The sequence below is a fragment of the Gigantopelta aegis genome, chromosome 3, assembly GCF_016097555.1.
Source record: "Gigantopelta aegis isolate Gae_Host chromosome 3, Gae_host_genome, whole genome shotgun sequence".
Classification (NCBI taxonomy): Eukaryota; Metazoa; Mollusca; class Gastropoda; order Neomphalida; family Peltospiridae; genus Gigantopelta; species Gigantopelta aegis.
Genome location: NC_054701.1, coordinates 54825532 through 54838313, shown reverse-complemented (window position 1 = coordinate 54838313; position 12782 = coordinate 54825532). Strand labels below are relative to the sequence as shown.

Genomic DNA, 12782 nt, shown 5'->3' with positions numbered 1-12782 from the left:
ACCTGCTACTGTTAATATACCTAACAGGACAGATATATTGTATGTCTTATGTGTAAGTTATTGATTGATTGAAACATATTTTATTGCCTTTATAAAGAACAAATGGATTAGGCACAAGTTACACAACTTACTAGGCCTTCTCCAATGTGTAAGTTATTACTGGCATTAAAGAAGGAATTGGTCGACATGTGATGCAGCAAACCTAATCAGTGGCTTTCATTACTGTTGTCTATTAGAAACATTGATAGATTCAGAAATACATGTATATTCATATGTACGGTTCGCTTATGAAGGGACATGTGACAGAACTGACTTCAAGTATTTCTACATTAAGGATTCTTTTAGTCTTGAGTGATGTGCTACCTCAAATTGGTGCCAGAATTCTGTTTTGAAAAACATACCAAGCATGAGATTTCATTGTTATAAATAATGTTTTTGTACCATTTGTTATTTAAAGAATTAGAATTAGTTTTTGTCTCACATGCAGTGCATAACAAAGTCATTAAAATTATGATTTCCATCTGGTAATCAGACTGCTGTCGACATTGTCTGGCTAAGCATTATGTATGATTTCCATTGGTTTTTTTGCAACATTTCATTTATTGTCCAAACCAAATTGTTAACAACTACGAAAAATTACTCTCCTACCTTTAATTGCCGTTAGATTTCCTCCAAAGTTTGTCCAGACAGAAATCTTGAAAAAAACATTACAATGACACAGATTCCACACACCAGATGATAACTATGTCACCTATATCGACATCGCTGAGAGTGCATAGGCAAAAAGCATGTAATTTTGTGCCAGCTGCCATTTTGACTTTTTATGGAATATTCTTGAAGAGGGGTTAAAGGATAGGACTTAATCTAACAATGTCATAACATGTTATGATATAAAAGCAATGTGATGACATCATATTATTTATTATTATTTTTTATTATTATTTTAAAAATTTAATAATACCACTGGAGATAATTGATTTCATATTAATTGTGTCACATACTTTGGAGGCTTTCACCCTCTTGAAAAGTATTCCATAAACAAGCAACATGGCAGACGGCAGAAAACTGCATGTATTTTTCCCTATGCAATCTCGGCAAAGACGATATCGGCGACATCGTTGCAGTCTCATGTGTGGAATCTGTATATTTGTAGTGGGTTTTTTAGCGATTTGTGTCTGGACAAACTTTGGAGGAAATCTAACGGCAGTTAAAGGTAGGAGAGTAATTTTTTGTAGTTGTTAACAATTTGGTTCGGACAATAGTTTAAGTGTGGTTACACTGGGTTAATGTTTGGTTAATGTGTGATTAAAATTTGGTTAAAGTTTTTCTTGTATCTAAGCATGCTGTCATGGACACACACCTCAGTTACCTGGTCTGTCCATCTATATTGGGGATTAATGGTCAGTCGTCATTCAAAATTTAATAGCACCAAAATTACCCCTGCCTGCTACCGATTCTGGTCAGGCTGCTGGTGCTCCCTTGCACTTTCCAGTGGTCCCCTCTTCCACCCACCCCAACCCTTTTCTTGTCATGGACAGGAGGAGCCCACAGCTTGTTCTGAATGTGCATGTAAAACCCTATGACCTGACCTGACCAGTTGTCATTGAGCAACTAATCACTAACAACTAACCCCTGTCCTGAACTGACATCAAGCTTGAACATCAAGTGGATATAAGCACAAAAAGAAATAAAAGTGAGGTTAACTATGTGGGAAATATTCAGAAATATATTACAAACTGTTACATGACAGGCTGGTGTTAGAGTAAAACTTAAAGTATGTTTTGTCTAACAATATCACTAGAGCACATTGATTTATTAATCATCGACTATTGAATGTCAAACATTTGATAATTTTGACAGTCTTGAGGGGAAACCCACTACATTTTGTCATAAGTAGCAAACAGATATTTTATATGCACCATTCCACAGACAGGATAGCACATACCACAGCCTTTGATATACCAGTCCAGCCCATGGGTCCACCGATGGGAATCGAGTGTCAGACTAATGCACCCTACAATAACATGCAAGAAATCATGACTTTGATTGTAGTTTACCATTTTATAAAACAATGTATCAAGTTGATTTCTGAAATTGGGTTCCAAAAATCACTTGAATATGGGTTTATGGTCCAATATTCAATAGTTTAGTTTCTTACTGTTTGTTCATTTCTACCTAGTTAGTTATTAAAATATATGACAATTTATTTAAAGATTGTCTGTTATTTCATTTACGCTCATAGGGGTATTAACAAACAAAAATCAACCGCAAACTCTGTGAATCGGTGAAGCTGTTCTCACACAAGTTTGTAGATTTTTTAGATTTTTTTTTGTACCTAGATGAACGTAAAAGAAATAACAGACAATACTTATAGTTATATTTGAATACTTGCTAATAATATTTTTTAATAACACTAAAAGTTCATACTTTATTTTGATTTATTTTTGGTCCATAAACAACAATGCTCAATAAAGACAACTTGCACATATAAAATGACGTCATCAGATAGGACGTTCCCTGATGACGTAATTTATACCTGCATAGAGAAATGAACAAACTCCTGTTGCTGCGTTTGGACCAATGGGATGAAATTATGTGGTAATGAATGTAATGGAAATGTAATTAATCCAGTGGTATTGTCTTAACTGTAGTGGGTTAGTGAGGTGAATTGTATTAGGTTTTGTGATGTTATACTATGCATTAGGAATATTGTTATAGGTTAAAAATATATGCAACATTTGCATTTTATTCATTTAGAGTATCACTCTTGAGAGATATGTAAATATTTGTTGACAGGTACTATGAAATAGCAAGACATTATTATCATTTTCTACAATACTCCAATTTTTTATTAGTTTTATTTAAAATATATCAATGTTATTTGCAAAATAGTAAATAGGTCTGCTTATTTTCTATTTATAGGGATATTTACTGGTCACAGATGTTTGAGATGTGATGTTATTGTGAAATAAAACAAAAATTTAATTAAAAATGTCAAATAGAAAGACACCGAAGTTTGTTCACAAATATTTTTTAAATAAAAGTAAAACTATACAAAATGAGATAGTAAAGTTAAATTTAGTATACTGACAAATATTCTACAAATTATAGTTTACAAAGGTCTTAATGGTTTGTAAAAAAGAAAAAACCCTGATGTTAATATAAAATGTGTTTTGTTTAACGACACCACTAAAGCACATATATTAATAAATCATCGGCTATTGGATGTCAGACATCTGGTAATTCTGACACGTAGTCAGCAGAGGAAAGGAAACCTGCTACATGTTTTATAATGCAGCAATGGATCTTCTATATGCACTTTCACACAGACAGGAAAACTCAAACCAGGAAAGCTCCTTGATGAAATATATGCACCAGAATTAAAGTAAATAATTAAACATATTTCTGTGTACCAGATTATGTTTCAAGAATAATTATATTTCATGAATAATTTTGGTATTAAATATACAATGGATCTTCTATCTTTTTCTCAACAGGAAATAATTGTATACTCTATACACTATGAACTTAACTACTTTAGCAACATGTCAAGATATGACAACATTCCATGACAATTAAAAGGTAAACTACACAGAGAAAGGTTTTTTTTATCACTGTTACTCCCTTGCCTACTGCATATTTTTTGAAGTAGAAAGTAAGCAATGTGTGTTATTCAACCATTCTTAGAACTGTATTTGCAGACCTGTCAACCTTGAACACTGGCATAGAAGAAGGACCAAAAACCCAAGGAGATTTGGCAAAAAACTCCACAAGATTCAGTTTATGAAATAAAGACAAACATTGACATAAAAATATGTAAATTTTACATTTGTCTGTTCAATGTTTTACTTTTATTGTACAATTTGGTTGCTGTTTAGTAGTTTCAATGTAAAAAAATTCTGAAAACTGTTAATCCAAATATTACATACTTGTAGCTTGCAAGACACTTTCTTCTTTTCCATGAGTTCAAACATTTTCAATCATAGTTTGCTTTAATAGAATTGTGGATGTTTTGGCATCATGGAAAACTAAATTATTATTTTCATTTTAAACAATTTATTAATTAAATTATACACCGACAAATATTTAGCTCCGCTATGACATTTGTCTTTTGTGATACTGATTTTTCAATGTATGTCTGTTAACACTCCCTTGAAAGCTCCCTCTTCCAAGAGTTTTAATTTGATCACTGTGAGACTTAGTACAGGGATTCTGTGGGGCAGTCTTTACAAACTAATAGAAACATAATCTAAAATGTCCTAATTTTTTTTTTTTAATTAAAAATGTACTGATGGGAAAAAACAAATATTTTATTGATGATTATTTCATTGTTTGGATTTTTAGGTTATGTCTACATTACTGAATAAATTTTGACAAGTTTTGTTGTACATGTATTATCACAGATAACGTTGAAATGTGGGTACTCTACACCATTTTCTGTTCCAAATCAATAGCGTGTGTGCCCACCCCAGGTTGCAGTCGCTACTCTAACTCTCCCTACCATTGACCCAATCAAATTGTTTATGGTCCTTTGTGGGATGTTATTCCATTCATCAAGAAGGGCCTGCGTGAGTTCAGTGATGTTTAGGATGTTGATGTGCTTCCTCACCCTTCTGTCCAGCTCGTCCCACAAATGCTCGATGGAGTTCAAATCTAGACTGTAGGATGGGCAATTGAGCACTGGGATGTTGTTCTGGTTGAGGAAGTTAAGACAAACTTGCAGTGTGCGACCTCACATGGTTAACCATATGTCCGATGCCATATAACAGTAAATAAAATGTGTGGGTTACGTCATTAAATAAAACATTTCCTTCCTACCGTAGGCATCTGAAATCGGTTATGGAGGTGTGTGAGACATGCTTCTATCTTGACGTGTAACACATGGATGTCCGCTCCTGGCATGGTCAGCTAATCTTCCTATGGCTCTGAGACATCGTTGACTCATGTACCCCAAATTGCTGGGCAACGTGACATTGCAAGTGCCCCTGCATAATTAGAGCAATAACCCTACCCCTATCAACTTGTAATATTCACGGCATTTTGCTTTTCAATCATGTTAAAATGAAATGTTATGCACTTGGATGTGTACTGTTCAAAACTTTGATTTGGTATGGTGTTCAAGTCCATAGCACATGGCAGTGACCTGGATGCATACTTTCTTGACAAATTGGTAAAAAGCAAGCAGCTTTGCACATGCTCACTGTTGACCCAATTTTAACCAAAGATTCTTTAGACACGACAACGAGGTAGCTATGTGTCAAATGTGACTAAATTTGGTATTCGGATCAAAAGGTTATATTACTAAAATTGAATTTGCATTTGTTTTTTTTCGCCTGTATATATTAAAATTGATGTTTAACAACAAAGAGTTTTGATTGGATCTTTCTGAAACTTGGTACAGAAATTCTCTGGTGCAGTTCTAAAACCAATAGATAGATTTCAGCTATGACATTTGTCAGCAGAGCTTTTCTGATATCGATACACAGCCACAGCAAATATGAAAATAATTTATGCTTAGAAAAATTGTGATATCCTGGGAGAAATATGTGCTTCCGAACATGAGAAACTGTGTTTTGATCAAAAACCAGGAAATTGCTGCAAAATCTGAAATGGTTGACAAGTCTGACTACCAGTATATTTTGTATGGTATTTGACAAACTACCAATACTTGCATTTTAATTATAATATAACCTATCATATTAACTTGGGTGCAGGGCAGATGGTACGGCCATGGTGTACCACATTTTTTGTATGTGTGTGTTATATTTGTTGTATCAGAGAAAATATCCTTAACAGTTGAATTTAAAAGGATAATGGCAACATTATTTTTTACACTGTGCCACCCCTGTAACTTGGTTATTTAGCAACAGTCAACAATTGAACTATTGAAGACAGTTAGTAACGTGTTGGCTTCATTATCAGTTCTTAACAGACCACATTAATGCAATTCTTTATTGAGTTTAACAGTTATGGAAGTTGAAAGTACTTATTCCAAAATATATTACAGATGTTACTACCATTATTAAATATCAGTTATTCTTCTTTTGGAGTTCTTGTAAACTGAATCTACAATGTTTAAAATATTAATTAGTAACACCTATAATATATACAAATTATTGTAGAATATTTATCAAGTTCTATCCAGAAAAATGTATAAAGTGATATTTAATATATAACTGAACATATCTTAATTTTGTCATTCCAGTAAGTAATTTCCGATTTTGTTTGACGGTTAAATTATTTAGATATATTTTCTTGTTTTTTTCAACTACAGTGTACAATTTTTTTCTGATATATGAAAATACATGTATATGAAACTATGTGTGACTAGTGTGTTTTATTTTTCTTACAATTGCACATCACATTTACAAGCAAATAACAGTTTTAAAATGCTGTCATGTGATGACCCTAGTTTTGGTCATTATTTTGAACAGAACAGAACAGATATTTATTTTGCTCAAGGCTACTAACCGGTAGCATCAGAGGATTATAAACATATAACAAATAAATAATTATATATACACATACGTCAAGATTGCAAGAGTCATATCTCTATAGTATAAATATGAACATAAATAGATACAAATTTTTAAAATCAATAACAGAAAATCAAGCAAAATGAAATAGGTTTTCACGAGGAAAGGTTACTATTTATAATATTAATAAATTCACACGTTTTTTTTATGAGTACTGACACGTTTGCAGTTGAAGAATTCTTTCATTTTGATCACATTAGGTCTCACAAAATAATATTTGTTTAGCAGTCTCATTTGTACATCTTTGAGTTTATTACATATAAATAGATAATGAAACTCATCTTCTATATCATGTATATTACATAACGTACATGTTCTTTGTTCTCTCTGTATAATTGACCATCTACCGGTACCTTTCTCAATTGGTAAGAAATTATTAGATAGACGAAATCAGAGAAAATATAATTTTTCTTATTTAAGATGTTAAAATAACTTTCAAATTCTATTTTCTCTTTAAAGAGTATGTATGTGGAACACTTTCCTAATTCGATAATGCTACTATGCCAGTTTTGAGTCTAGTCATAAATTTACAGTTCTTTTTAAATGTGTCATAGACACAAAACATTGTGAATCCCAAACAATAACAAATTCCCTCTGCTATTTGTAGGTCACCTCAGCTGAAGGCACAAGTGATCTATTGTGATCCGTTTTTGTTGGTCATTGTGTCTTGCATAAACTTTTCACATTTTCAACTTTTCCCCAAAAACTACTCGACCAAAATGGCAAATCCAATAACATTTTGTGGGAAGCTTCCTTGGTCCACTTGCTAGATTTGACACTTACAAGTTTAAAAAGAATTAGCAAATTTTATTTTATTTTAATTTGGCAAAAAGAATTTCATTTGATGATTGATATTTTGTTGAAAAATTAATGCAGGTTTTTGCAATTTTTGAACTTAATAAATAATTTGATGAAATGTTTTGCTTGGCCAGAACTAGCCCTGGATGATAATTTCTGATAAGTTTTCTTTTCTTCTGTATGATTTCCCATATATAAAGCAATCAATTATTACATTCAATCTGGCTATTTCTGCAGTGAAAATATGTTTTATTCCATCCAGATTTCATTTGATTGGATTGTCCAATAAAGTCCGAAACCAGTTGTTAATAACTACTATAAATTACTCTCCTACCTTTAATTAAAGTTTAATTTTCTTCACTTTTTGTCTAAACATAAATCGTGAAAAAAACATTGCATTGACATGAAATGTTAATATAAAATAAAATAAATATATCATCGTAGATCAAATTAAGAATGTGCATTCTTCTGGGGTCAGTTTAACACCCAATAGCCAATGTAATTTTCATGCTGGGGTGTCGTTAAACATTCATTCATACATTCCTCTGGAGACTGACTGCCTGGATACAGTTCTGCTGAATTGACATCAATATCACATGGGGCGGGATTTAGCTCAGTTGGTTGAGTGCTCGCTTGAGGTGCTTACGTCACAGGATCGAACCACCTAGGTGGATCCATTCAGCTGATTGGGTTTTTTCTCGTTCCAACCAGTGCACCACAACTGGACAAAGGCCGTGGTATGTGCTTTCCTGTCTGTGGGAAAGTGCATATAAAAGATCCCTTGCTGCATTAGAAAAAATGTAGCAGGTTTCCTCTTATGACTATGAGTCAGAATTACCAAATGTTTGACATCCAATAGCTGATGATTAATTAATCAATGTGCTCCAGTGGTGTCGTTAAACAAAACAAAACTTTTCAATATCACACAGCATGCCGTCTAATTAAATGTTAAAATATAAAATAAAGTTTTTGTTTTGTTTAACAACACCACTATAGCACGTTGATTAATTAATTATAGGCTACTGAATGTCAAATGGTAATTTTGACACATATTCTTCAGAGTAAATCCATTACATTTTTTCTTAGCAGCAGGGATCTTTTATAAGCACTTTTGTTCAGACAGGACAAGGCATAATAGGGCCTTTGATGTAGTGGGGCACTGATTGGGACCCAGTACGTCCATCGAATGTTGACTGCGTTCCACCCCCTACCCACCCACCCCCTTTTTTTTCTCTATCTTTTAACATCTATAGGCCTATTTGCCTAAAATAAATTCAATGCACACATCAATTACCTGGACATTGCTAAGTGACAAGTGACAACTAATAAATAGTAATATGACTATGGTACGAAATTACTTTTCACAATGGTACGAATTGGATGGTACGAAATAACTATGATTCGCTGAGTCCAGGACAGAAACAGCAATGTGTTCAGGAGAACAAGTCGATCTACTAACTAGATCACAAGCGTTTGTAAGTGCTCGGTCCCCTGAACACACTATATAGGTGACAGCTGTTTGTTTACAGCTCTCAGCCTCGTTGTGATAAACTGACAAGCTCTGCGAAGTCTTCAAGGTGGCACATGCATAACTATGTAATCATTCGGCGCATTGTTAGTGTTATCGTAGGTCTGTACTGATACTGATAAATAAATAAGTAAATAAATGAATAAATAACACACACTGTGTTCTAAGACACATGAATGACAAAAATCCAATTGTTCGTGAGCCGTACGTTTGTATCGGCCTCGGTGGTGTAATGGTTAAGCCATCGGACATAAGGCTGGTAGGTTTGCACTCCCGTACCGGCTCCCACCCACTACAACAACTTATTTCTTATTAACCATTAACAACTAACCAACTAACACTCTGTCATGGACAGATAGCTGAGATGTCTGTCCAGGACAGCGTGCTTGAATCTTAATTCGATATAAGCACAAAACTAAGTATAAATGAAATGAACGTGCGTGCATGCATGTGGTGTGTTAGTGTGTATGTGGCCGCGCGTGCGCGTGCATGTGTGTGTCGGTGTACAATGCATAAAAATGTTCTAGGAGAAAGAAAAAACTTAAAAATTTATAGAAACTTATTTTTTAAATTTGAAAATGTTGTCAAAAGTCGTCAGTAGGCTACTAATTTTGTAACAATGCGTAAAATGCGTAAATAAAAATGATCAAAATAAACAAGTGGAAAGTATGTGTAATATAAAAACAAATCGAAAATAGAGCATCTCTTGAAAAAAAAATGAAAAAAAGAACGAGTAAGACGTTTCCAAACTTTTTGTTTTAACAATAATATTAGATGTTTGAGTATTTTGTGTGTTCTCAAATATCTTGCTTTTAGTAATATACTTTAATTCTGATTAAAAACTAATAATTTAGTTACATTAATACATTTTTAATAATCTGTAGGCTGTTGGGGGGGGGGGGGGGGGGGGGGGGGGGGGGGGGGGGGGTGGGGGGGGGGGGGGGGGGGGGGGGGGGGGGATAATGTGGTTTTACATTGTATTTGAGTTACTTCGCTGCCACCTACATACTGCTATGAATAAATAATAGACCTAACAAGGAAACCAATCCTAGTGAAGTCCCCTTCATCACGTGACTACTTATTCAGGAGAGGAGTTCTGGCTGTGGTGACCTTTAAGGTAAGAATTTCGCTGGATAATTTTAGAGACACGGATTAAAAACTGTTCCATATCTGTTATATGCGTGCATCTCACATATAACTATAAGGAAATCGCATGGAAGTATGTACAGTTGCACAGCATTAAGCTAATGCATTTTGTGCGATACCGGGTCCGTGACTCCATCATGGCTGGCAGTGTCGGGACAATTCATTTCAACATTTGGGCCTGAATAGACTAGGTCTAGCAGTCTGTTCCTGTTTGAGACGACTAGGTTAGTTGTATATAATCTTTGTTGTTGTTGTTTAGCATTTTTTTGTAACTAAGTGCTATTTCTCAGTATTTGTATTTTCTTGAAATCATCAGTTTATCATGATTCATTCCATTTTCCCAGCAGTTGTGGTTACCGGTGGCAGTACTCAACTGTGTTTAATCATGCATTTCCTGGTTTGTTACTTGTGTACAAGAGCTGAAACACTTGTTTTAATATGCAACTATGATATGAAATGGTTAAAATCAGATATACATGCATATTTGAATGGTTAGTCATATTATTATATTATATATATATCCTCGTTTAATCGAAAACCGTACGACTAAGAGGAAATGGCTGGTGCACATGCTCAATCATGTCAGGCTATCAATTTAACAACATTAATGTTTACCTTGTTCAATTTAGAAATAAAATGTGTAAAAAGGTAAGGGAAAGAGTACCGTATTTTCCCCACTATTGGGGTATTGAATTAACCATATGAACTGGGTATTGCATTAAACACTACAAACGATGTAGTGCTAGGCCTGGATTCGAACTCCAGACCATCGGGACTGTAGCCGACCTCTGTATCCACTCGACCATGCAGTGGATCAAAAAGTGAAACTGCATTTTAATACTTATAAATCTCATAGGGATGACGGAATGAACCGAACGTGTACGGAATAAAACGAAGATTTAGTCCCATGATGCCTCATTCTGTCTTCTGTGCTATATTTCTTCCAAAAGCACCATCAAAAGCACCCGTGTGGAAGAAATTTTATACAGAATAGTCAAAATGTCTAATTTTTCAAAGGCAAAACATAGCGATACTGGATTACGAAATATAAACTTCATGTTGGTTTTACAGAACAAATTGTTTTAAAATATATTGTATATAACTATCGCTAACCCTAACCCTAACCTTAAACTAATTCCAAGAAATATTTCTTTAAAATAGAGGTGGGGAAAATAAGGTACTTTTGCCAAAGGTAAGTATATAATCACATGTTATTTCTGTTCTATCAAGAATTACACCAGGTGGTAAGAAAATGTCATTTTAAAATTATTATCGAAAACCGTACTATGACGTTATCAACGTAATGGCAACAACACAAAATCGGCTCCCCCCCCCCCACGAAAAGTCATGTGACAATCACGTGACCTGAAAGCGGCTATCCGGAAGCAAAGTCATTACTCAATCGGCGGTGCTAGCAGATGTGTTTGTGTGGATTCCGTCGTGCATCTGAATGACCATATGTTTGACGTCCAATAGCCGATGATAAGATAAAAAAAAAAAATCAATGTGCTCTAGCGGCGTCGTTAAATAAAACAAACTTTACTTTTTACTGTTACTGTTTAGGCATGCATTGGCATTGCATTCCATAAGATTAAAGGTTACATATTAACTGTAATAATACATTTCATTGTGCATAAAACTTATTCTTACAGTTTTTTTGCATTTTTACGGAAATTTGTTTTAAGTGTACTTCCTTGACAAGACGTTGTTGTCGTGTCAACGATCGAACATGCACAGATATTACAAAATACCCAGAAGTAAAATAATACGGTTTTCGATTTTGTACGGTTTTTGACAATTGGCGATATGTAGTGTTTTCCCTAGATATTGAGAAAGGCATGGTAGATTGAACACTTTGGGCGAGTCGAGTATAAGTTTAACATGCTTATATACCACGAAGGTTTTGAACGCGTCTGTCACAGGCTTAGCCTCTGACATCACCAGTGACAATGTCCAGGCCGGAGGGGGGGTGGGGGGGTAAGTTTGAGGTGAGCGGAATTTGCAGTAGAAATTTACTGTCCGAACCAAAATGTTAACAACTATCAAAAATTGCTCTCCTACATTTATTTTTCGTTAGATTTTACTCACATTTTGTCCTAGGGAAAAACATTGCAATGACACAGATTCTGCATACTAGATGATAACCATGTCACCAATATTGACTTCGCTGAGATCGCATAGGGCAAAAAGCATGTAATTTTGTGCTGGCTGCCATTTTGACTTTTTATGGAATATTCTCCTAGAGGGGTGAAAGGATATGACTTAATATAGCAACGTCATAACATGTTTTGATATAAAAGCAAACGCGATGATGTCATATTAAATTTTTAAATTATTTTTTGTTTTGTTTAAATATACCACTAAAGATCATTGATTTTATATTAATTATGTCCCATACTTTGGAGGCTTTCACCCCTCTTGAAGAGTATTCCATAAAAAAGCAAAATGGCAGATGGCAGAAAACTGCATGTATTTTGCCCTATGCTATCTCAGCAAAGTCGATACTGGCGACATCGTTACAGTCTCATATGTGGAATCTGTGTTACTGTAATGGTTTTTTCACAACTTGTGTGTGGACACAATTTTGGGGAAATATAACAGTAATTAAAGGTAGGAGAGTAATATTTTTGTAGTTATCATCATTTTGGTTTGGACAGTAGAAATCCAAAATAAGCTGATACATTCTGCTCATGTCTGGACAAAAAAATTAAATTCCAAAAATAAATTAGAGTGCTCGGCCAAAATGGTTTTAAGGTGATTTGAGCAATTTAGAC

The 12782-nt window shown here is 34.2% G+C and overlaps 1 protein-coding gene across 3 annotated transcripts in view; it reads left to right on the top strand.

Annotated features, from left to right (window-relative positions):
* The first annotated feature begins 9992 nt into the window (after positions 1–9992).
* The window catches only part of LOC121368252 (plasma membrane calcium-transporting ATPase 2-like), a 126518-nt gene continuing 123728 nt past the window's right edge, over positions 9993–12782 (top strand). For all 3 annotated transcript variants that reach the window (XM_041492904.1, XM_041492905.1, XM_041492903.1), the window contains exon 1: positions 9993–10232. The gene's annotated coding sequence lies outside the window, so the exon portion shown is untranslated. The remainder of the gene's footprint in view (positions 10233–12782) is intronic.